The sequence below is a fragment of the Panthera leo genome, chromosome F3 (assembly GCF_018350215.1).
Source record: "Panthera leo isolate Ple1 chromosome F3, P.leo_Ple1_pat1.1, whole genome shotgun sequence".
In the NCBI taxonomy this organism is placed as follows: domain Eukaryota; kingdom Metazoa; phylum Chordata; class Mammalia; order Carnivora; family Felidae; genus Panthera; species Panthera leo.
In genome coordinates, this window is record NC_056696.1 from 32,254,183 (window position 1) to 32,278,668 (window position 24,486).

General features: G+C 36.9%; 1 protein-coding gene and 1 pseudogene across 2 annotated transcripts in view; both read left to right on the forward strand.

The window, feature by feature from the left end:
- The window catches only part of KCNH1 (potassium voltage-gated channel subfamily H member 1), a 462,687-nt gene that overhangs the window by 37,737 nt on the left and 400,464 nt on the right, over positions 1–24,486 (forward strand). The window lies entirely within an intron of this gene.
- LOC122212371 lies at positions 16,289–23,400 on the forward strand (annotated as a pseudogene).

Consider the following 24,486-nt stretch of genomic DNA (forward strand, 5'->3'; position numbering starts at 1 on the left):
AATTCTCTGTATTTACCTATTTCTGCACCATTCCCTTGATATTCTTGGATATATTAATCAACTTATTTTATTTTTTATTTTTTATTATTATTTTTAAAATTTTTTACTCTATTTTTTTAAATTTACATCCAAGTTAGCATATAGTGCAACAATGATTTCAGGAGTAGATTCATTAATGTAATCAACTTATTTTAACTTATTAAAATGATAACTTCAAAAATGAATCATCTGAGTATCTATTTCTACTGTTTATTTTTAGTTTGCTTTTTAATCATTTGGTCCAGTACATTTTTTAATTTAATGCTGGACATTGTATATGAAACTTTTAGAGGCACTGGATGATGTTATCTTCCTCCAAAGAGAAATAAATTTTTAAAAATTTCTTCTTGCCCTTATTTAAGTAGAGACAGGTTACATTGATTCTTATCAGTCTTTTTGATGGTTGGAAGCTGGGTTTAAAGTTTTGTGAGGGATGACATATCACTGTTGTAGCCTTTAACCTAGAGTATAGTTATTTAAAAATGTCTACTTGAAAACTGACATACTGTCCAGAATTCTTTTTCCATTTCAGACTCTGAGCTCCTATTTTTGTCTGTTTAGCTTCATAAGACTGCCTAAATCTCTATGTATCCTTTAGACACCTTAACAAGTTTGAGGTGTGTGTGCATGTGTGTGTGTGGTTTTTTGTTTGTTTGCTTTTTTTTTTTTTTTTTTTTTTTTTTTACTGTTAATGGTCTTCTTCCTTACACCATTCCCTCAAAGTCTTAGGATTCAGAAATTTTCTTGAGGCAAAATCCTTGTGGAATATTATACTAATTTCTCTGTGATTCTCTTCTGTGATCCTGGCTGTCATACTTCTCTTGAATCTTAATTTTTGTATTCCCATCCTCATGAGAGTGCTAAAAGCTCTTGGCCACTGCATTAGGCTGTGCCCTTATCTCTTAGTTTGAAAATGGCAAATTCCCTGAGTGGAAAAATTTGTGGAGAATGTCTGATATTTTTCAGTTTGTTTCCCTCTTTTCTAGGATTTTGACTTTCCTGGTCTGGCTATTTGGCTGTCTTCTGTATCTTCAAATGACTGACTTTTTGTTTCCGTATTTTATCTAGCTTTATGGTTGTTCTTGATGTGTGTTAATTTGACAAGAGCTTCTCTTAAAAATCTTAATGCTACACTTAAAAATTAAAAGTCTAAATCCCATACAGCCTTTTATGGTTAAAAGAAGCAGAATATTTCCAATTGCTACTTATTAGACTCTTAAGTTTTTAGCATCCTCTGGTTACACCGAATAGAAGATGACTTTCAAAGATTTTCTTAAAGCATCTCCTGTGTTCTCTTCATTTGTGATACACTCATATAAATGTCCACTATGTGTCTATTTTTCCACTACATTTATCCCAACAGAAGAGTTTGAATAGCAACAAAACAAATGCTTCCAAATAGATTAGTTGAGAGGGAGAAATACAACTCTTCCTTAAGTAAATAATGCTGAACACAATTCTCACTTTTTGCTTATTGAGAATCAGGGTAGTAGTCTGCATCAGTGCATTTTTGTTCTTGAAGTAAATAACTCTCTCTGGTCCTACTTTCTTAAAAAAAATTTTTTTTTAATGTTTATTTATTTTTGAGAGAGAGAGAGAAAGAGTAAGAGTGGGAGAGGGGCAGAGACAGCAGGAGACACAGAATCTGAAGCAGGCTCCAGGCTCTGAGCTGTCAGCACAGAGCCCAGTGTGGAGCTCGAATTCATGAATGGTGAAATCATGACCTGTGCCAAAGTCAAATGTTTAACAGACTGAGTTACCCAGGCACCCTTATGGTCCTACTTTCTATTGCCCTCAGATAGTGGCTTATCCCAGTAGTGACTTTTCAAAATGCAATCGATACATTTCATTTTCCACTAGAAAAAATTTGTCATAATTTTTAACACTTTTTTGTGATGTGGCATCAATATGGTTATCCATGATTCATTGACTGAATGCTTGTCTTGTTCTAGGTATTGAGCATGCAGTGGTAAGCAAATAGACACATGGTTGTTATAGTCTGTGATAAAAATGACATGCCTCGGGGTGACTGACTGGCTCAGTTAGTTGAATTTTGGCTCAGGTCATGATCCCAGGGTTATGGGATCAAGTCCCATGTCAGGCTCTGTGCTGAGTATGGAGCCAGCTTAAGATCCTCTCTCTCTCTTTGCTCCTCTCCCCGTGCCTGCACTCTCTCACTCTCTGACATGCCTCAGGGGGATGATGCAGGTAGAACTCAACCACTCTTTTCCCTGAATATTGCCAGGCTGCTGCACTGTCTTCATTCACAGTTTGGCTGTCTTCTCCTTCAGTGATGCTTCTGAAATTTTGTGGTTTGTAGTACTGAGTGCTTCCACATTGCATGCTCTTATTCTGTTTTTTTCGTGGTGATAATGTTGTCTTCCTTTTTGTTTCATCTATCTTCTCCATGGTAACTTCTTGAATCTGCCAAATTGATGTTACTTTTTTCCTCTTCCTTTCTCTCAACCATTCCTGCACAGTTGCCAAGGGAAACCTGATAAGTATTAAATGTAGTATTAATTTAAATATTCTCTGTTTGTATAGAGATAAAATGCATAACTTTAATGACATCTATTTCAAACTAGCTTCAGGCTTTTACTGCATTTGCTTTAGTTTTTTATTAGGCTCACAGATGTTCCAGAGTTGAGGTTCCTGGAAGTCTTAGTACCAGTTAAATAGAGTGATGTCTATGAGGAAAAAGTTTAGATAATGTTGTTAGGGAAATTGGGGGTGGGAGGTAAGCATTATGGCCTATTTGAGATTATCTTAATTAACAAAAAAAGACTCTAATATGAATACGTAAGGGATGGCCTATAGGCATTTTTAACTCATTCTTAGCATCTCTTGCTCCTGGTTCCCAAGTGGTAAACAGCAGGAAACAAAGGCTACTCTCTCCATAAAGTTGGCTAACTTCATCCTGCCCACTTTTCCCCTTCAATAAGCTGGTCAGTCTACTCTCAGCTTCTCAAATTCTCACTATCTTTAGTTCTACAGTTTTGATTGGCTCTGTCACATTATGACAGTTACTAACTAGTTGACTATTCTATTCTCTGCTTTGTGTTGCTGGACTCTGAAAACCACAGTTTTGCTTTGCCAGCTGCCTCCTGTTAGGCTTTGACAATAATGATTCTTTACATTGACAATGACAAGTGGTTGCAGTGTTTGGTTTCTGTGTGCAGTTTTTCCCATAATACCAGTACCAGAGAAAATGTAAATGCAGAGAAATAATACCACCTGACCAGTGTTCTTCCTCAAAGGATTAAGTACCAGCTCCATGGGGCTCTTCTTCCAAACCTCTACATTTTAATAATACCAATGTCTCCCTTTTCTGTTTTCCCTCAGCCCTAAGACTGGTACTTGCTTCCTGAGGTTACTTTCTTTGTGAGGACTTAGCTTCCATGTTTGCCTTTTCCATTCCTTACACATGACTAACAATTGTTTAGATTAAATTCTCTCTGTTGAAATAATATATGTGGTTTTTCTTTTTTGAACGTGACCCTGACTGGTGCATATGTGCCATTTTATTTCTTCCATAAGACATGCCGTAGGTTTATGGCACACTAAAAGTGTATAGAGAGTGACCAACATTCATATCAATCAGCCCATAGTTCCTGGCTCCCAGGTAAGGAATATACTGTAGCAAAAGGCTGTTCAGATAGGTACAGGGTGGTATGTAGTTACTGATTTCTAAAACACAGAAATTTCTAGTAAAAATTTTAGCACAATGCAGAAAACTGATGAAAGCATGGGGAATGAAGTTTATTACTACAAAATTAAGCTTTCTTTTTGGTTCTCCAAGATAATTGAATGTTCCCAATGGACGAGGCTTAGGATCTCTGCTGAAGTAATCTGCAGTCTAACTCTTGTGGTAATTTTTACTTAACACTTCTCATAAGGATTATTAAACAATTATTTATTAACCCAATTAGGCTGCTTCTTAAGGATGGGGACTATGTCTGTTTTGTTCCTTTCTGTATTTCCAATTTATAGCACAATGTTTGGCAGAAAGATGTTCAAAAATTTTGTCAAGTGAGAAACAGGAGGAAAAAGATTTTAAATCTAAAGATCACATGCATAGAGCACACAAAATGTCCCTTTTTCGAAGTCACCAACTGGTCTAGATGCCCAGGACATCATTTTCCTCTAAAGGTCCTCTTATTTTATTGTCGAAGGCTGTCTATCAACCAGGAATAGAATTATTTGGTGCATATAAGCTGTTGCCATTCTACTTCCCCTTTCTAGTAAACTCACAGTGTAGGAGGACATCAAGATTTCTTGTTCAGAAAAATGATGGGCCTGAAAGCCTTTCTGCCAAAAGCACCCAGAAATGCTGGATAAAAGTTAAGAAGCACCATTTTAAATATGTTTCTGAGTTGAGTCCTGCTTTTCCCCTCCGATTATCTATTCTGGTATTTGTTGTCCCCTTTTTTGGAATGTTTAGTCCCTTAACATTTAATGTAATGAGAGGTGTAGTTTGGTTTAAGTCTGGTTTTTCATATTTTTTTTCCTTTTTGTCTCCTTTGTTTTTTGTTTTGTTTTGCAGTTTCCTCACCTTCTATCTCCTTTGAAATTTTATTTTTATTTATTGGATTTTTAGCACTAATCTCTATTTATTCCAGAAGTTACAATATACATAATTAGCTTTTCAGTATATTTGGATTTAAAGTTTCATGTCTCATAATGTGTAAATCTTCATTTGTCCATTTAACCCTCTATCTGCCATCCTTATGCTCTAGTTATCATATGTATTACATCCACATTCATTATAATCTTCACAACTAATTTTATAATTTTTTCTTTAAACAATTATGTTTATTTGAAATAAAATAGGAGGAGCAGTCATATATATTTATTCGATATTTACCATTCTTGATTGATGGCTCTGATTCATTCCCGAAGATCTGAGCTTTTCTTTTATGTCACTTCCCTTTAGTCTGATGAATTCCCTTTAGCATTTCTTATAATGCACTCTGGTAGTAATGAAATCTCCTAGTTTACTTTTATTTAAACACCTTTTTATGGGGCACCTGGGTGGCTCAGTTGGTTGGGTGTCCGACTTCAGCTTAGGTCATAATCTCATGGTTCGTGAGTTTGAGCCTCTCATCAGGCTCTGCACAGAGCCTGGAGCCTGCTTTGGATTCTGTGTCTCCCTCTCTTTCTGCCCCTCCTCCACTCGCACTCTGTCTGTCTCTCTCTCCCTCTCTCTCTCTCTCTCAAAAATAAATAAACATTAAAAAAATTTTTTTTTAACTTTTTAGTTTTCTTTCATTCTCATAGGATATATTTGCTAGATACAACATGCTGAATTAATAGTTTTTTTCTTTAAGGACTTGAAAATTATTGTTCACTGTTTTCTGGCCCTCATAGCTTTTGATGAAAAGTCCAAAGTCATTGAATGATTTTCCCTTTTGTACATAATGTTTCTTAGAGCTGCTTTCACAATTTTCTCTTTATTTTTGGTTCAACAGTATTTGCTTCTCTGTTGCTGTGTAACAAACTATTCTAAAACTTAGCTAAAACAATACACATTTATTATCTTACTGTTTCTGTGGGTCAGACATTCAGAACATGGGTTCTCTGATATAGGTCTCTCATGGGCTAACTACAGTTTTCTCAGGCTTGATTGTGAAGAATGTGCACATAGCTCATGTGTGTGATTGTTGCCAACATTCAGTTCCCTATGGGCTGTTGGCCAGATGTCTCAGTACCTCATGAGCTGTTGGCCTGAGGTTTCCCTCAGTTCCTTGCTACATGGTCCTCCATAGAGCATCTCACATCATGGTAGCCTGTTTAGTGAAAGTAGGCAAGCAGTATGGAGGAAGGGGGGGTGGCAGTTGGGGTGGGGAGAGAGAGAGAGTGTGCACACTACCAAGAGGAAAGTCATAACTTTTGTCATCTAATCATGGAAGTTACATCCCATTAGTTTTCTCTATTTTATTCACCAAAAGCAAGTCAAAATGTTCAGCCGCACTCAAGGAAATGGATTACACCAGGGCATGAATACCATGAGGTTGGAGTCATTTGGACCCATGTCAGAAACTGCTTACCAGTTTGACTATAATATGTTCAGACATTGTTTTCTTTGTATTTTTTTTAAAAGTAGTCTCCATGCCCAACATGGGGCTTGAACTCACAATCCTGAGAACAAGAGTTGCATGCTTTACTGACTGAGCCAGCCAGATGCCCCTGTGTTTACTCTTATTGGGATTTGCTAAGCTTCTTGAATCTGTAAATATATGTATTTTATCAACTGTGGTATGTTTTGTTGCCATGATTTCCTCATATATTTTTTCTACCCCATTTTCTCTCTCTCCTCTATTTTGGGGATTCCAATTGCCTGTATGTCAGCCATCTTGATATTTCGTCCCTCAGATTCCTAAGGTTCTGTTAGTTTTTTCAAAAATTTTCTGTTTTTTCAGATTTCTATTGATCTAACTTGAAAATAACTGACTCTGCTCTCAACTTTATTTCAGTATTAAATCTATCTAGGGAATTTTTCATTTCAAATATTGTATTTTTTCGTTCTAAAATTCCCATTTAAAATATGTAAAAATGTTGTAACCCTTATTAGAAATTTTTTCAAATTTTCACTATAATAGTAGCCTCAAAAAATGGAAGTGGTCAGACCTCTCACAACCTCTGGAAAGATGATTACTTAGAAGATATCCAACAAATGTTCACTGATTTGAATTTAGTCATAACAAAGCCAGTGAACAGAACATCAAGTCATAGAAATCCAGGAAAGGAGCAAGTAATACCAGATATCTTTACTGACTTGATCTGGGGAGTCAGGCACACTGACTTCAGATAAGTCTGATTAGTAGAGTACCAAGAAAAGGGAGTGTGTGTCTTCACTTACAGACAAGGAAGTTTTCAAATCTGTGTGGCAGACAGATTGTAAGATGGCTCCCATGATTTCTGTCAATTGGTGTTTGCATCTTTGTGTAATCCCCTGCCCTTGAATGTAGACAGGACTTGTGACTTGCTTTTAACCAGTAGAATATGACAAAGGTGATGGAATGCCACTCCTGTGATTATGTTATATAAGACTTTGTCTTGTTAGCAGACTCACTTTACAGGCTATTTGCTAGCTTGATGAAGGAAATGATACTGTTGGGGAAACCTACATGACAAAGTCCTACAGGTGGCCTCCAGCCTCCAGCCTCCAGCCAGTAAGAAGCTGGTCTTACAACCACAAAGAACTGAATTCTACCAACAGCCCAAATCAATTTAAAAGCAGTTCTTCCCCCAGTTGAGCCTGCACATAAGAACGCAGCCCAGCTAACACCTTGCTTCTGTCTTGCAGAGGACTGAGCTAAGCCATCCTAAGTCTCCTGACCCACAGAAACTGTGAAATAATATATATGTGTTGCTTTAAGCCACTGAATTCATGGTAATCTGTTATGCAACAATAGGAAATGAATACAAACTGCATTGTTACAGAGTTGTGCTACCTTTTATTTTGTTGATTTTCTGAAGTGATTTCCATACTTAACATACTGCTTAAGTTTTAGCAAATGAAATATTTTGAGAGCAGCAATTTTATAGAGTCATTGCAGGAAGAATAGGACTCCGGGGAACCCACAAGAAAAGCTTCTTTTTTATGATCTGGGGCCAGCATTACCACTCTTGTGAATTTGTCCATAAAAATAAAGGCTTATTCAGTGAGGATAAATGCATGTATATAGTTTTAATTGTATTGTTGTAGTGGCAAAATAACTGGAAACAAATTTTTAATAGCTAAATTGCTTTCCAAAAAGCCTGTTAGAATTCGCATTTCTTACAGCAGTGTGTAAGTGCCCTTTTTCCTCTGTCTTTTAATGGATTTCTCCTATCCATCTGTATTAGTTTGCTAAGGCTGCCAGAACAAAGTGCCGGGTGGCTTAAATAACTGAAATATATTTTCTCACAGTTCTGGAGGGCTGTTTTTTTTCTGGGCCTCTCATCTGGGCTTATGGAAGGCTGTCTTCCACCTATGTCTTCCCATAGTCTTCCCTCTGTGTATTTGTATCCAAATTTTCTCTTCTTATATGGATACAAGTCATATTGGATTAGGGCCCACCCTGATGACTTTATTTTTATTTAATAAGGAAATATATATGTGCTTGTACTTATCCTTCATGATATATCACCGTTGTGATATTATCCTATTTTTTTAAGACAATGACAATTCTCCTTTGTGTATATGTTTATATATTTGTGAATAATTATATAAAAGTGGAAAAAGGTATAGAAAGATACAATATAGATTGGAAATATTGGATACATGGGGGGTGGAGGAGAGGGATGGTAAGGAGAGTGGCAGAGATGTAGAAAGCAAACAAGCAAATAAAAATCAACAACAAAATAAAAAAATACGGTGTTCATGCATGGATGGATAATACTATAAAATTTATTATTTTGAAAATTTTGGAGAGGGCCACCTGGGTGGCTTAGTCATTTGAGTGTCCAACTCTTGATTTTGGCTCAGGTCATAGTGCCAGGGTTGTGAGATAAAGCCCCGCATGGGGGTCCACGCTGAGCACGGAGCCTGCTTTGGATTCTCTCTCTTTCTCTCTCTGCCTCTCTCCCTCATTCGCATGCTGTCTCTCTCTAAAATTAAAAAAAAAATTTTTCTTTCATTGCCTATATATAGTTGTATAAAAAGAGTTGCAACCTCTCATTGACAAAGAGCAATAAGCATTTACTTATCTTCTCCAGCTGTGGCTTAACTGGACCAGCAGAGAAGGTTTTGCACAAAGCGGGATCAGTGGGAGGGCTAGGGCAGGCTCTTCTTATGGAATAACAGAATCTCACGAGGTCAAGAAGAGATATGAGAAGCATGAGCAGGCCTAGGCTTGAAACTGGTACATTGTCATATATTGGCCAAAGGGAATGACAAAGTCAGGGGACTGGGAAGTATGCGCTACTCATGGAAGTGGAGTCGGGAGAGAGAGTTAATATTTCTGACCAATAATCTAATCTACAATAGTTATATAAATATCTATTTAGCGTTATGTATTTCTATGTGTACACAAAGAGTTTTATGAAAGGATAGATCCAAAATTAATGGGGATTATCTGAACATGGTAATGTTGGAAATCATGTTTACTTTTTGTTCTTTTTACTTTATGTGTTTAAATTTTTTGCCATGCATATACTGCTTTGTATCATCAACGATAACAATAAACGTATTTTATTGGGGAATAAAGTAATTTCCTCAAATGAATGGGATGGTAGGGAGAGAGAAGAGCAGTCTAAGTAGAGAAAGCCCTCTGGAGTCAGGCTGGCTTTATACACACAGCCATGAATCCTTAAATAACTTAAGTAGAAATTTTCTGACTTTGCCAACATAATTTTGGTTATTATGCAAAACCACTGAGTTCAGTCAAGTAGATATTCAGTTGTAATTTGGTATATTATCATCCTAATTTAATTTAATAATTATTTTCTGCTCTATAAGGAAAATAAAGGAGTGGTTCTCAAAAACCCAGCTGGTCCCTAATTGACCGGGGAGCTTTTCAAATTATATAAATTTCAAAGCCCTACTGCTGACTCAGGTCTGTGAGGTGAGGCTTAGAAAGTATTTTCACAAAGCTCGCGGATAATTTTTATGATCACTCACATTCGGAAACCCTTGGATAAAGCTGATGTTGTAGACATTGTCCAGCATCCCCTCTTCCACACAGACGATGAAAATGAAAAGAATTCAATTATGTGATTGTCTACAGGCTTTCAGAAGTCCTGACCGAGCAGACTAGCTCTTTATATTGCTCCCATGTCACTAGTGCGAACACTTGCCATGCGGCTTGACTGTGTAGACTCAGATATAAGTAGCCGTGAGATACGTGAACCTGATTCCTGGGGTTCATTTATATACCTGCTGAGGAACTGATTTACTTTTAAGTGAAATTTAATAGTTCTGAGAAATTCTTGATTAGGCTGACTTCCATGGAGAGGGTTTTCTAATAGGGTTGACAAACCTCCATATCACTAGAAACATCCTTCCTTAACCTCAAAATGCAAGTTTTCCTTCAGACATGCAGGTACTGGCTCAGTGAGCCTACAGGTACATGCCCTAGAGAGGGTATAGAATAAGTTCCTGAGGTTTAATTTTTTTTAACATGATTTGGTTCCTTTTATGCTTTGTACTTTCTTAACAGCCAGGCTTTGAGACTGCTTTATTCCCAAGTGGGCTGAGCTCAGGCCCATTGGAAGAGGAGATAAGCCTATTCTCTGCACTCTGGCTAAGAAAATAGAACAACAGACAAACAAAAAAACTAATGTCCAGAATTTGGGGGGTTAGGGGAGGTAGAAAAGATTTGGAATGTTTGGATATGCAAACGTCCTTTCCTTGAGAGAGGAAGAAGAGGAAAATCGAGGAAGCTACAAGGTTCTCTGACAAGCTTGTCAAATTTGTCTAATGTGGAGAACAAAATCAAATTGACAGGCAATTAACAATCTGGACCTGTTTTCAAAATTTCTCTGCATTACAGCCAAAGGAATTTGGAATTTACAGAGATACACAGTAGAGTAAATTTCCTCTCATATTTCATGTGCGTAAAGTGTTCTGAGAAAAATAAATAAACCTAAACTAAACATACAAGAATATGTATTTCTTGTTCTCTTGCCCATCTCAAGGGCTGGAAAATTCCATCTCTACCCATTGCATCTTGAATTTCTCACTTGCTTGGTTTTGGAGAGAGTCTTATACTCCAGGCTGTAAAAGGTAGGCACAAATTCCTGTCAGGTACAGGCATCCTGATTCTTTCTAGCCACAAATTTGACCAATTTGTCCCTTGTGTCAATAATTAGGATTGCCAAGAAGAAAATGCAGAACAAATAAAAATGTGACTAGAATTATAAATTAAAACAAAAGACACAAAATTCAGATTTAAAATTTGGTTCTGTTGAAATGTGCTGACTCTGGTCTGGGGGAATGCCATCACTCTGTGGCTAGTCCTAACGAGTTCCAACATGGCCCTTTCCCTCAATTTTTCCGTCCATTATTCTTCCCTCACAGGATGCCATTCATCACTATATTAAAAGTGGTGATGTCTTAAGAAAAAAAAAAACACCTTTCAGTTCTTCTAAAGATATTCCATATAATGCTCAAGGTAAAAACGCTGCCTTCCCTTCTCAAAGAGTAGAACTTAACCAAGTGGCTATTACTTTACTTTAGGTTGTTTTGGAGAATATTTTTGTGGACCAAATTTATTCAATAGTTTTATGAAACAGCTACACATTCCCTTCAATTTGAACTAGTAAAGTGCTTTCAAAAACCTTAATATTCACTTGAAATACAGCTAAAACATAGTACTCAAATTTATTATATGGATACAACTTGTTTTTGGATTTAGATTGTTTCAATTTCGTTCCAGTGTCAGTTTAGGCTACCACTGTTAAATCAGCCTTGGAAATGAAAGAATGAGTCTGGTTAAAAACATTTTTAATGTTAACTTTGGCCCTTGATAAAAGAAGAATTTTTTCTTCTAAATAGGGGAAGAGAAGGTTGGGAAGTACCATGTTAATGATTCTTAAACGCTGTTAAAACTGCCTATCATCCGAGGGTTTGAAGGCAGGGCGCAGAGGGAAGCAGAATGTTTTAGATGAAAGCTTTCCCTCTCCTTCCAGGATCGTTTTAACAATATGTTAAACCATATTCTTATTCTGACTCCCAAGATAGTGACCCAGAAAGAGAGAAAAGAAAGAAGAGAAAGGGTCAGTTAAAGAACCATTCTGGAATGATTGACAGCTGTCTAAAAGTCCTGGATTAGATGACAGCTTTCCCCCCACCACTCTTCCTAAATTCAAGTCTTCAAATGCATCTTGTTTCTCAAATAAACAGAGAAACAGATGAAGTTTAGTAGTTTGTTTTAAGAGAAGTCCAAGGAGTTTATTTTTTTAATTCTAAAGGCTCAACCAAAACTTCATCAAAAGTAGCAGAGAGGGGCGCCAGGGTGGCTCAGTTGGTTGAGTGTCTGACTTCTGCTCAGGTCATGATCTCGCAGTTCATGGGTTTGAGCCCCGTGTAGGGCTCTGTGCTGACAGCTCAGAGCTTGGAGCCTGCTTCGGATTCTGTGTGTGTGTCTCTCTCTGCTCCTCCCCTGCTCGCACTCTGTCTCTCTCTCTCTCAAAAAATAAATAAACATAAAAAATAAAGTAGCAGAGCAATTAAGTGTTTTGATTGTTTTAAGAGGACCAATGATAGTGTTAGGGATTGAATGTTTGTGTCCCTCCAGGATACCCAGTATGGTGGTATTTGTAGGTGTGGTCTTTGGAAGGCAGTTAGGTTTAGATGAGGTTGTGAGAGACGACCCTCATGATGGGATTAGTGTATTTATAACAAGAGGAAGAGACACTGGAGTTCTCTTTCTCTCTGCCAAATGAGGACACAGCAAGAAGACAGACATCAACAAGCCAGGAAGAGAGCTCTTACCAGGAACTGAATCTGCTAGCACCTGATTTTGGACTTCCCAGCCTCCAGAACTGTGAGAAATAATAGGCTGTTGTTTAAGCCACCTAGTCTATGGTATTTCATTGTAGCAGCCTGAGCTGACTAATAGAGATAGTTCAAAGGAGTAGTAGTCATAGGATGTACAGAGTAATCCTAAAAATAAGTAATGGCACATGTAGAGCATAACAGAAATAAAAGTAGAATGGGTACAAGTTAATCATCTGGTCTTAGGAGAACCAGACTGAAAATAAATGTTTAGGACTTCTCCTTTCCAACCATTACTGGACTAGTTAGTCTTGGATTTCTTCTCCTACTACCGACAATAAGAACACCAGAAAAAATATGGTTTTAAGATTTTTCCTTATTTTTGGTTTTCATCAGTTTTCAAACTTATTTATTTTTTAAATTCCAGTACAACTAACATATAGTGTTATTGGTTTTTAGCAGTTTGACCCTGATGTGCTAACTAGCTGTGGTTTTCATTGTATTTATCCTATTTGGGGGTTTGTTGAGCTTATTGGATATGGAAATTAATATTTTCTACTAAATTTGGGAAATTTTCAGCCAACACTCATCAAATATTTTTCTGTCCCATACTCTCTTCTCTTTTGAGACTCCAATTATATTGTCCTACAGGTTTTTGAAAATGCTTCAATCTTTTTTCTGATTGTTCTTCATATTGAGTAATTTTTTTGATCTCCTTAAAGTTTACTGATTCTGTTTTCAAATATGAAGTTGAGTCTGACATTACAAATATGTAATGATTTCCATTTCTATATTCTACTTTTCACTCTAGAATTTGTATTTGTTCTTTTTTAAAAAATAATTTCCACATGTCTATTGAGATTCTTTATCTGTATGAGAATTGAGACCACTGTTTCCTTTAGTTCTTTGAACACATTTTAATTCTTTATAATGGCTGCTTTGAAATCTTTGACTTCTATATATAATATTGGGCCCACTTGGAATCACTATATGTTGACTTCCTTTCTCCCTGAATGTGTCATGCTTTCCTGTTTTTTGGGGTTTTTTTTTGTAAGGCTAGTAATTTTTTATTGAAAACTGAATACTATAGATAATACATTGTATCAACACTGGATATTCTTATATTCTTCTAAAGATTGTTGGTTTTTTTCCTTAGGCAAATCACATTCTTATCTTCATATTTTCTGCTAATATTATTATTAATTATTATTATTTTATTTTAAAGAGAGAGAGAGGGAATGAGCATGAGCAGGGGACAGGGGCAGAAGGGGGGGGAGAGAGAGAGAGAGAGAGAGAGAGAGAGAGAGAGAGAGAGAGAATCTTAAGCAGGTTCCACGTCCAGCATGGAGCCTGATGCGGGGCTCAGTCCCATGATGCTGAGATCATGACCTGAGCCAAAACCAAGAGGTGGACACTCATCTGACTGAGCCACCCAGGTGCCCAGGACTGTTGTTTTTTTAATTTTAATAAGCAGTTAATTTGACTGGATTAAAACTGTTATCGTCCCATTGGTATCATTGGTATATCCCATGCAATCATAAACTAGTAGTCAGTTTATGGGCAGATTAATAGTCAGGTTTTGACACTTTTGCCCTTTTAGGATTACATTTCTAAATTTCTAGCTGCTCTTTCAGCCTTGAACTCTGCCCTCTGTTGCACTGAATGAGTAAGGCTTTAGTTTTCTGCTTCTGGATATATGGAGTTTGGAAGAATATTTTAAGACAAAAACATCCCAAACATAATTCTTACATATTTCAGTCATGGGTTTTCAAGTGGAAACTTTTCCGTGGTTTCTTTTGAATGCCTTTAAATAGTTGTTTTTTAAAAACATTTTGTCCAGATTTCATAATCAGTATCTGTGGAAGGATCTGCTTGAATATATCACCCTGTAAATATGGGAAACTAAACCTTCACCCTTACTTTTGAAAGATATTTTTGCTGCATTTAGAATTATGTGCTAAAAGCTTTTTCCTATTTTTGTTCTGCACTTTAAGAGGCGTTCATTGAATTCTGGCTTCCATTGTTTCTAATGAGAATTTAGCTGTCATTCTTATCATTATTCCTCTGCATGTAATGTATCTCTTTTTCTCCAGCTTGGGTGTGTGTGTGTGTGTGTGTGTGTGTGTGTGTGTGTGTGCGGGAGAGCATATGTGTACTTTGTCTTTGTCAACCTGGGGTTCACTAAACTTCTTGGATAAATATACGCCTAAGTACATGTTTTTCACAGTTTGGAAAAGTAATTTTTGCTCCATTTACTCTCTTCTCTCCTTCTGTGATTCCAATTATAAACATTAGACTAATTAATTTCTTTTAAAAACTTATTATTTAAAAAAATAGTAACACTTCATAGTGGGATTTAAAACATATGTAACAATGAAATATATCACAAAAAAAAAAGCCAAAAAATATGGAGGACCAGGAATGGAATTGTACAGTATACTCCCTTAATTGTATGTGTACAATATTAACCCTAATTAAGCTGTAATAAGTTAAAAATTACATATTGTAGTAAGTTAAAATTATATATTGTAATCCCTAGAGCAACCACTAAAAATAATCCAATGACGTGTTGCTAAAAAAAATTAGAAGAATTGAAATGTAATATTAGAAATATTTGCTTAAGCCCAAAGAAAAAAGAAAGGAGGGAGAGAAGAAATAATAGATAGGACATTTAGAAAACTAAAAGCAAGATTGTAAACCCAGTCCCAAAGATATCAATAATTATATTCACTGTAAGTGGATTAAATACTGCAATTAAAAAAATAAGATGGCCAGAATGGATTAGAGAGAGAGACAAGTGTCTACAGAAGAATGCACTTTCAACATAAACTGATAAGTTCAAAGTACAAGAATGAGGAAAAAGGAGATCATGCAGGCAATAAGCATAAGAAAGCAGTTGTGATTATATTAATAGACTGCAAAGTAGACTTCAAGGAACATTGCCAGAGATAAAGAGGAACATTTTTTTTTTTTAATGTTTACTTATTTTTGAGAGTAAGAGAGACAGAGAGAGAGACAGAGCGTGAGCAGGGTCAGATCAGAGGGAGTGGGAGACAGAGAATCCAAAGCAGGCTCCAGGCTTTGAGCTATCAGCACAGAGCCTGATGCAGGGCTCAAACTCACAAATTACAAGATCATGACCTGAGCTGAAGTCGGACACTTAACTGACTGAGTCACCCAGGCGCCCCAAAAGAAGAACATTTTATAATGATGAAAGGATTGATTCATCAAGAAAATATAAAAATCCTAAGTATCTATAAACCTAATAATACAACTTCAAAATACACGAAGCAAAATTGAGAGAACAAAAGGGAGAAATAGACAAATGCACAGTTTTTAACATCCCTCTCTCGGCAATTAATGTAACAAGGGGATAAAACAAATAGACAAAAATCAATAGGAATATAGAAGATAGATCAACCAACTTGACTTAATTGAAATTTATAGCATATTTCACCCAGCGACTGCAGAATATGAATTCTTTCAAAGTGAATATGGAATGGTTGCCAAGTTAGACCATATGCTGGCTCGTAAAGTAATTCTCTATAAATTTTATTTTTTTTTTTTTCTATAAATTTTAAAAGGTTGAAATCTTATAGAGTATATTCTCAGAACAGCATGAAATTAAATTAGAAATTAATTACAAATAAAGTACCTAAAGAAACTCTAGATATTTGGAAATGAAACAACTCATTTCTCTATAAGCCATATGTCAGGAAACAGCAAAGAGGAAAGTAGAAAATATTTCAAACTGAATGATAATAACAAATACTTCAAAAGTTATGGGGAAATTTTTTGTTTATCTTTTTTAAATGCTTATGTCAGATCATGGCAAATTCTCAAATCAATGACCTCAGTTTCTACCTTAAGAAGCTGGAAAAAGAGGAGGTAAACAAAGTTAGAAAAAGTACAAGGAAAAAATAAAGAGCAGAAATCAATAAGACAGAAATATCCAAACAATGGGGAATAATAAATAGTTAAAAGTTGGTTTTTTGAAAGAAGTAATAAAATTGGCTGACCAAGAAAAAAGGAGAGAAAACACAAATTACTAAAATGAGGAATGAAAGAGGGACTATGGATATTAATGAACTATCTGGGGTGATGGAAATACTCTGTATCATAATTGCTATTTTGTTACAGGAGTATGTACATTTGTTAAAACCCATTGAACTGTACACTTAAGATGTATGCATTTCACTGTAAGTAAATTTTACCTTAATTTTAAAAAGTTAAGTCAAATGTATCATGTTCTCTGTTGGCTTCTTTCTTTCCTTTTGTGTATGCTTTTGTGCAAACCAGCATTTAGGTAAGACTTGAATTTATTCATCCTGTTCTCTAACTTGGATTCAACCCATTCTCTAACTTGGAAATGCAGTCTTTTGACCTATTCATTTTGTAGTTACTGTAATTGTATGTTCTTATTTCCTTTCTTCTTAGATTATAAACTCCTTAAGAATAGGCCTGTCTCTTCTGTACACTATGTTCTGAGGACCTCATCTGGTACCATGAACTTTGTGGGTGCTTGACAAATATCTGGATTATTTCTCAATGTCCAGCTTTTGATCATAATTAAAGCAAGCAGAGCTAACCAAGATAGGATCAAATATCAGGCATTTAAGAGGGTGAATTAGAGCATGGCTGCGAGTGCTTTTGTGAGTGACTGTACATGTATAGCTCTGTTCCACAACAGATGAAGAACAATTTGGGTTCATTCCACATTAGTTATTTTTTTTCTTTTTGTTACTGGGCATGCTTAAGACTTCTCATTTTTAATGGGTCTGGAAAATCATCTCAAGAATGTTACTTTGTTGTAAAAAAAACATCTCTAACGATGTTAAGGATTACCGTGCCTCACTTCCTTGTCAGAGACCTCATCGACAGAAATGAAATCACATAGGATGTATAGGGGAAAAAAATTCCCTAAGGTCATATAAATTGTTAAATGTACAACACTCCATGGTAAATGTTAATTAAAATAAAGTCAAATGGGAGGGACCATATCAAATATGCACTGGAGCCTTAACCCTAAGAAAGTGGATAAGATTTACTTCTAAGCGAGTGCCTTTGAGGGAGTAAAGAAGAATTAAGAAGGCTGGTGGGAGAAAGAAAGAAGTGGGGGACAGATTGGAGGTGAGGACAACTTATTTTTAAAGCATCAGAAGCTCGAGTTCATCAATTCAGAGGCCATATGCTCCTTTCTTTCCTCCTCAACATTTATTGTGCATTGATTTTGTACCACGTGCTCTGCATGGTTCCATGGCCATTGAGACAGTCCCTGCCCCTGGGACAGTCTGAGACTTCTGGGGATTCAGTGTGTAATCTGTACAAAGTGCCTCCTATTTCTGGACATTTGGGCACCTTTCAGTCTTACAGTGTTTATTCACTTTATGGATCCTAATACTCCTCCCTCTCCCCTGGCAGCTCTCCACTTAGATTTCAAACTTATGAAAAACTAGGCCCTGTCTTATGACTTCATCTGTTATTTTATACAGAACCTAACACCCTGTAGGCAGCATAGCATTACTGTCCTTAGCCTCCAGCAAAGGGGCCTTTGGCTTGGGTCCTATGCCTCAGAGGGCTCCATTGATCACACACACACACACACACACACACACACACACACACACACACAAATATATAAATGTGTGGACTGTGTGTCACTCATGAGATGAGCTCAGCTGTGGCACAGCATGACCTGTAATCCTAAACAACCCCTCTTGAGACAAACCCATTCATCTCTCCATCCCTTGTTCCTGTCCTCAAAATAAAAAGTGACTGTGTCTGCGTGCTGAAGATTGTAGTTTGTGCCACTGCAAACATTAGAAACAAACATTTCTGAGGGAAGGATTTGAGTAGTAGAAGCACTCAGGTAAGAGAGAAAACTAATTAACTAACCTGCCAATTTCTTCGTCTCAGATGATATGAATACATTTTCACACAATGAGTTGTTATGTTGCAATACTGCCTAGCATCCATTTTCTTACTCCCTTACAACCATTGAACACGACATCGGGGAAAGATTGTATAATACTAAATGATTCATATTACTCTTAAGTTGATATGTACTAGGTCTAGATATAACATGTGTTATAACTGATTCTTAATTTTTTTTAAACATTTATTCACTTTTGAGAGACAGAGTGTGAGTGGCAGATGGGAGGGAGAGAGGGAGACACAGAATCCCAAGCAGGCTCCAGGCTCTAAGCTGTCAGCACAGAGCCCGACACGGGTCTTGGACTTACAAACCATGAGATCATGACCTGAGCCAAAGTCGGACACTCAACCTACCGAGCCACCCAGGCACCTCTATAATTGATCCTTTATATAAAATCTCAGATATAGATGCTGATTTAAGAGATGATAAAAATTATTAAATGATAATGGTATATACAGTGAAATTAAAATACCTTGTAATATTTAGCAATTGCAATACTTTTTCATATGTAGCTTTATTACAGTGTTTGAGCATGATACAAAAATTCATGATTTGTTTCTGAATCTAAGTAATGCTGTAGAGATTTTACTTTAGTTGCTATTGTTTCAGCAAAGTTTCTCCAAATTCAAATCAGTAAAAAGCAAACAAATAAACAAACAACAAAACTTACATAGGAACTTCTCTGGTTCAAGAAAGGCCATCTAATTTGGAATGACTCACAGTAGAAACAAATTATATGAAAAATCTTGATTATGACCACATAATTAGTGGTTTTGCTAAGATGAAAACTAGAAAAGTAAATTTCATGGAATAAATGTAATTAATGAATTTTGTGTGTCTTTGTTTTGTTATTCCTCAGTTATTACTGACTCATCAACAGAGCACCCCAGACATGCAGTAATAAATTCAGTTATCTCTGATATTTAGCTGACTTTTGATCATATAAAACAACATAATTTCATACATTTAAAAATATTTGTTATGAAAGGTAATTTGTCAAAGTACAAGGATAGAGCCTATTTTATTTGAAAGTTTATTAATATAACTCAGAACTTTCAAGTATTTTTTTTTCTGCTGGTTTGTAAGTCTACATTTGTCCTCTTGCACTGGGCCATGTATATGCTAGGGGAAGTTTCACAAAGTATGGTATAATGAATATATTTTTGTTTATTGGTTGATATAAGAACTTCATGGGAAATAAACATTTTCTTCATGGTTAGAATTCCTTTTAAAAAACAATGCTTTAATTTGCTGAAAATCTTTTTCTAGCAATTTTTTTTAAGTTTATTTATTTATTTTGAGAGAGAGAGTGTGTGTGAGCACAGCAGAGAGAGAGGGAAAGTGAGAGAATTCCAAGCAGCTCTGCACTGTCAACACGGGGCATGGAGCTGGATGCAGGGCTCAAACTCAATAACTGTGAGATCTTGACCTGCGCCAAAATCAAGAGTCAGATGCTTAGCTGACTGAGCCACCCAGGCACCCCTTCAAGCAGTTTTAAATGAAAGTTTCTGGTGATTTCTTTCCCTCTAGAATGATTCTCATATTTTAAAATAGCATTTGATAATGTCTCAGTTGGCTTCTTTTCTCCTTTCTGAAAAGCTCAGATATTAAATCAGATGCCCCTAAGGGAGGCATCTTGAGGTGGGTGGTGTGATGGGTGGAGGCAGAGCCCTCCGAACCAGTCAAGAGCATCTTGCCAGGCTCAGTCTGGTGTGGGGTCAGAGCCTCATTGGGAGGAGGAGGCAGTCTACTTTGTGGGGAGTGCAGGGTGGGGTGTTAGAGCCAAGCTGGGTAAGGAGGGCATTCACATGGTAGGGCACCCAGAGCAGAGTGTCAGAGCCCAAGCTGGGTGGAAGGGTGCCCATGTGGAGTGCAGCCTGGCCATGAGGTTTCAAAGCCTGAGCAGAATAAAGACGTCGTCTATATGGGGAACACCTGGCAGCAATAATGGGAAATGGATTACAAACTGGGGGATTAATCAAAAAGATAAAGATATCAAGAAAAATGGGAGTCAGGATTTTCACTATGTAGTGGAAAGGGAGAAAACTGGGATGAACACTGTGGTGTTAGGTTGGAATTGGCTGTATTGGTGTGAACTCATGATTTCAATAAATATAATAGTTTAAATTAATAAAATAAATAAAGAGATGGGTATAGATGTGCATGTGTATGCATGATGGCCTTGCAGTAGCACCCCCTTTCCACCTCAGTAGCAATGAGCTCACTTTCCATCCAGGTTTCTAAATATCATTTTCTACTAAATAAGTATCAGGGTTTTCCAGAGATGACTGATTCCAGGGCTCAGTCAAAACTTTTGGGGCATCCTATTGGGCCAGAGAGTAAATTGTTCTCAGAATGAAGGCCCATATCAAAAAGATATATGCACAGCACAGGAAACCATCAACAAAATGAAAAGGAAACCTACTGAGCAGCTAATACCCAAAATAAAGAATGCATAAAAATCAATAGAAAAAACCAATTTGATTAAAAAAAGGTGGGGAGAGGAGATCTGAATATACATTTTTCCCAAAGAAGACATACAGATGGCCAATGTATAATGTACCTATACCTGTTGCTCAACATCATTAACCATTAGGGAAGTGCAAATCAAAACCACAATGAGATATCACCTCACAACTGTTAGAATGGCTACTATCAAGGAGACAGGAAATAAGTGTTAGTGAGAGTATGGAGAATAGGAAACTCTTGTACACAGTTGGTGGAAATGTAAATTGGTGCAGCCACTATGGAAAACAATATGAAGTTTCTTCGAAAAAATTAAGAATAGAACTACCATATGATCCAGCAATTCCATTTCTGGGCATTTGAAAAAAATGAGAACACTAACTTGAAAAGATATATTCACCCCCAAGTTCATGGCAGCATTATTTCCAGTAACTAAGATACAGAAGCAACCTAAGTGTCCATCTACGGACGAATGGATAAAGAAAATGTGTTGTAGCCTGGTGCCCTCCTGCTGCTCCTGCTGGGCACTGCAGATGGCCAGGGCTCCACCCACAGTCTGACCTCTGCTTCAACACCCTGTCAGGTGGTTTGAAGCTTTTTGTTAAGAGAACAGAAATGCTTCTGCCTCTTTTCAGGAACTGGAGGATAAGAAAGAGTTATCAGAGGGATCAGAAGATGAAGAATTGCAGTTAGAAGAGTTTTCCTGTTGAAAACACTTGATCCCAAAGACTGGAAGATAAAGCAATGATTTTAAAACATCACCCAGACAAATGGAAAGCAGCTGGTGAACCAATAAAGAAGGAGATAACAACTACTTCACTTGCATAACTAAGGCTTACGAAATGTTATCTGATCTGGTGGAAAGACAAGCATTCAACAATGTAGATCCTACTTTTGATAACTCGATTCCTTCTAAAAGTGAAGCAAAGGACACTTTCTTTGAAGTGTTTCCCCCAGTGTTTCAAAGGAATTCCAGATGATTGAGTAAAAAGAAAAATGTCCCTAACCTGGGGTTATGAATTCATCATTTGAAGATATTGATGAATTTTGTTCTTTCTGGTATAATTTTGATTCTTGGAGAGAATTTTCTTATTTAGATGAAGAAGAAAAAGAAAAAGCAGAATGTCGTGATGAGAGGAGATGGATTGAAAAGCAGTAGAGAGCAACGGGGCACAAAGAAAAAAAGGAGAAATGAACAAAGTAAGAACATTAGTTGACAATGCACATAGCTGTGGTCCAGTGATTAAGAAGTTTAAAGAAGAAGAAAAAATTGTGGAAGAAGCAGAAAAGAGAGCCAAAGCAGAAGCACAATGGAAGGGGCAAGAAGCTAAAGAAAAACAAAGACAAGCCGAACTAGAAGCTTCTTGGTTAGTGAAAGAGAAAGAGGAGGAGGAAGTTAGACAATAAGCATTATTGGCTAAGAAGGAAAAACTATTCAGAAAAAAGCCATTAAAAAGGAAAGGAAAAACTTTGAAACACATAAGACCTGGAATCACTTTTTTTTTTTTTTTTTGAGAGCATGAGAGCAGGGGAGAGGGGCGGGGGGTGGGGGGGAGAGAGAGAGAGACAGAGAGAGAGACAGAGAGAGAGACAGAGAGAGAGAGAGAGAGAGAGAGAGAGAGAGAGAGAATCTTAAGTAGGTTCCATGCTCAGTGCAGAGCCAGATTCGGGGCTCGATCCCAGGACCCTGGGATCATGACCTGAGCCAAAATCAAGAGTTGGACACTCAACCGACTGAGCTACCCAGGTGCCCCTGGAATCACTTTTCTGACAATGAGGCAGAGCAGGTTAAAGTGATGGAAGAAGTGGAAAAATGTTGTGATTGACTTGAACTAGCAAGCTTACTGTGTTTGAAACACTGACATCACCTACGAAAGAAGTAGCAAAATCTGCTCTGTAAAAAAGAGAAGAAATAAATGAGCACATTAGAAAAGAGAGGAATCTGAAGCTCTCCTGTGACAGCATCTAAGAATGCAGACAAATCAACTGACAAAGTGGAAATGGCAGTAAAAATTAGGCAGAAGATGATTTGCAATTACTACTTAATTGAACCTCTTTCCTGTGGAACAAAGTGAGGATGGGAAGTTATTGCTAATTACATGAACATACCTTCTTCTGGAGTCAAGAGAACTGCCAAAGATGTTATTGGTAGAGCAGAGTCTTCAAGAACTTGATCCTCATAAAAAAAGATGACACAAACAAAAAGTATTTTGATAAAATTTAAAAAGAGCATGGAATGGTGTCCCAAGCAACACCTTCAGAACGATTTGAAGGTCCACGAACAGATTTCACCCCTTGGACAACAGAACAGAAGCTTTTGGAACAAGCTTTGAAAACCCACCCATTAAATACACCTGAGAGATTGGAAAAACTAGCAGAAGCAGGGCCTGGCAGGACAAAGAAGGACTGCTTGAAACGATAGAAGGAATTTGTTGGGATTGTAAAAACAGAGAAAGCTGCTCAAATGCAAGTGCTGAATGCAAGTAGACCCAAGAAATGGCTCATGACAATTTTTGTTGTATGTGCATTTTTAAAATAAAACTGAAAATACTGTACAAAAGAAAATGTGTATATAAAAAATTTTTTTTTGATGTTTATTTATTTTTGAGAGAGAGACAGAGTGTGAGCGAGGGAGGGGCAGAGAGAGAGAGAGGAAGACACAGAATCTGAAGCAGGCCCCAAGCTCTGAGCTGTCAGCACAGAGCCCGACTTGGGGCTCGAAATCACAAACTGTGAGATCATGACCTGAGCTGAAGGAGGACACTTAACCGACTGAGCCGCCCAGGCACCCAGCCACCCAGGCGCCACTGTGTGTGTGTGTGTGTGTGTGTGTGTGTGTGTATACACAATGTGTACACATACACAATGTGTATGAATATCAAATCAGTGTATTGTACACCTACAATTAACATAATGCTACATGTTAATTATACCTCAATAAAAAATAAATAAAAAGTAATACAACAACAACAAAAGCACAAAGAAGCCAGCTTGAAGGAAATCTTACTGATCAATTTGAGCAGCAAAAAGATTTATCTATTATCTAAGAGATGGTAACCCATTGAATATAATAGAAGTCATAAGTTCATGCTAATATAAATTAATAAATGATGATTTGATGAAGAATGGAATATTCACATTATTTTAAAGTGTCTCTACATAAAATATTTATTAATTATAAAGAGAAGAGTAAGTTTGCAGTGGAGAATCTTGGCAGACACCAAATAGTTAAATCAAATAGTTAAAGCTGACATTCTCTATAAAGGAACAAATCAAAATCTGCACCACCTGGGAATGCAATGAGATCTCAGCATTGTTTCTGCAATATTCCCACCAAAGATGCAGAACCTGAATTTAATCAGGAGAAAACATCAGACAACTCTAAATTGAGAGACATTCTATAAAATAACTGGCCTGTCGTTTTCAAATGTCTCAGGGCCATGAAAGACAAGGAAAGACAGAACTGTTCTAGTCTGAAGGAGACTAGAAACAGAACATCTCAATGCAACGTGTGACTGTGAACTAGATCTATAAAAGACAGTAATGGGACAATTGGGGTCTGAGGATTAAACTGGAGTGTAGTGTCAGTGTTAACTTTGTGGTTGTGATGGTTGCATTGCAGAGT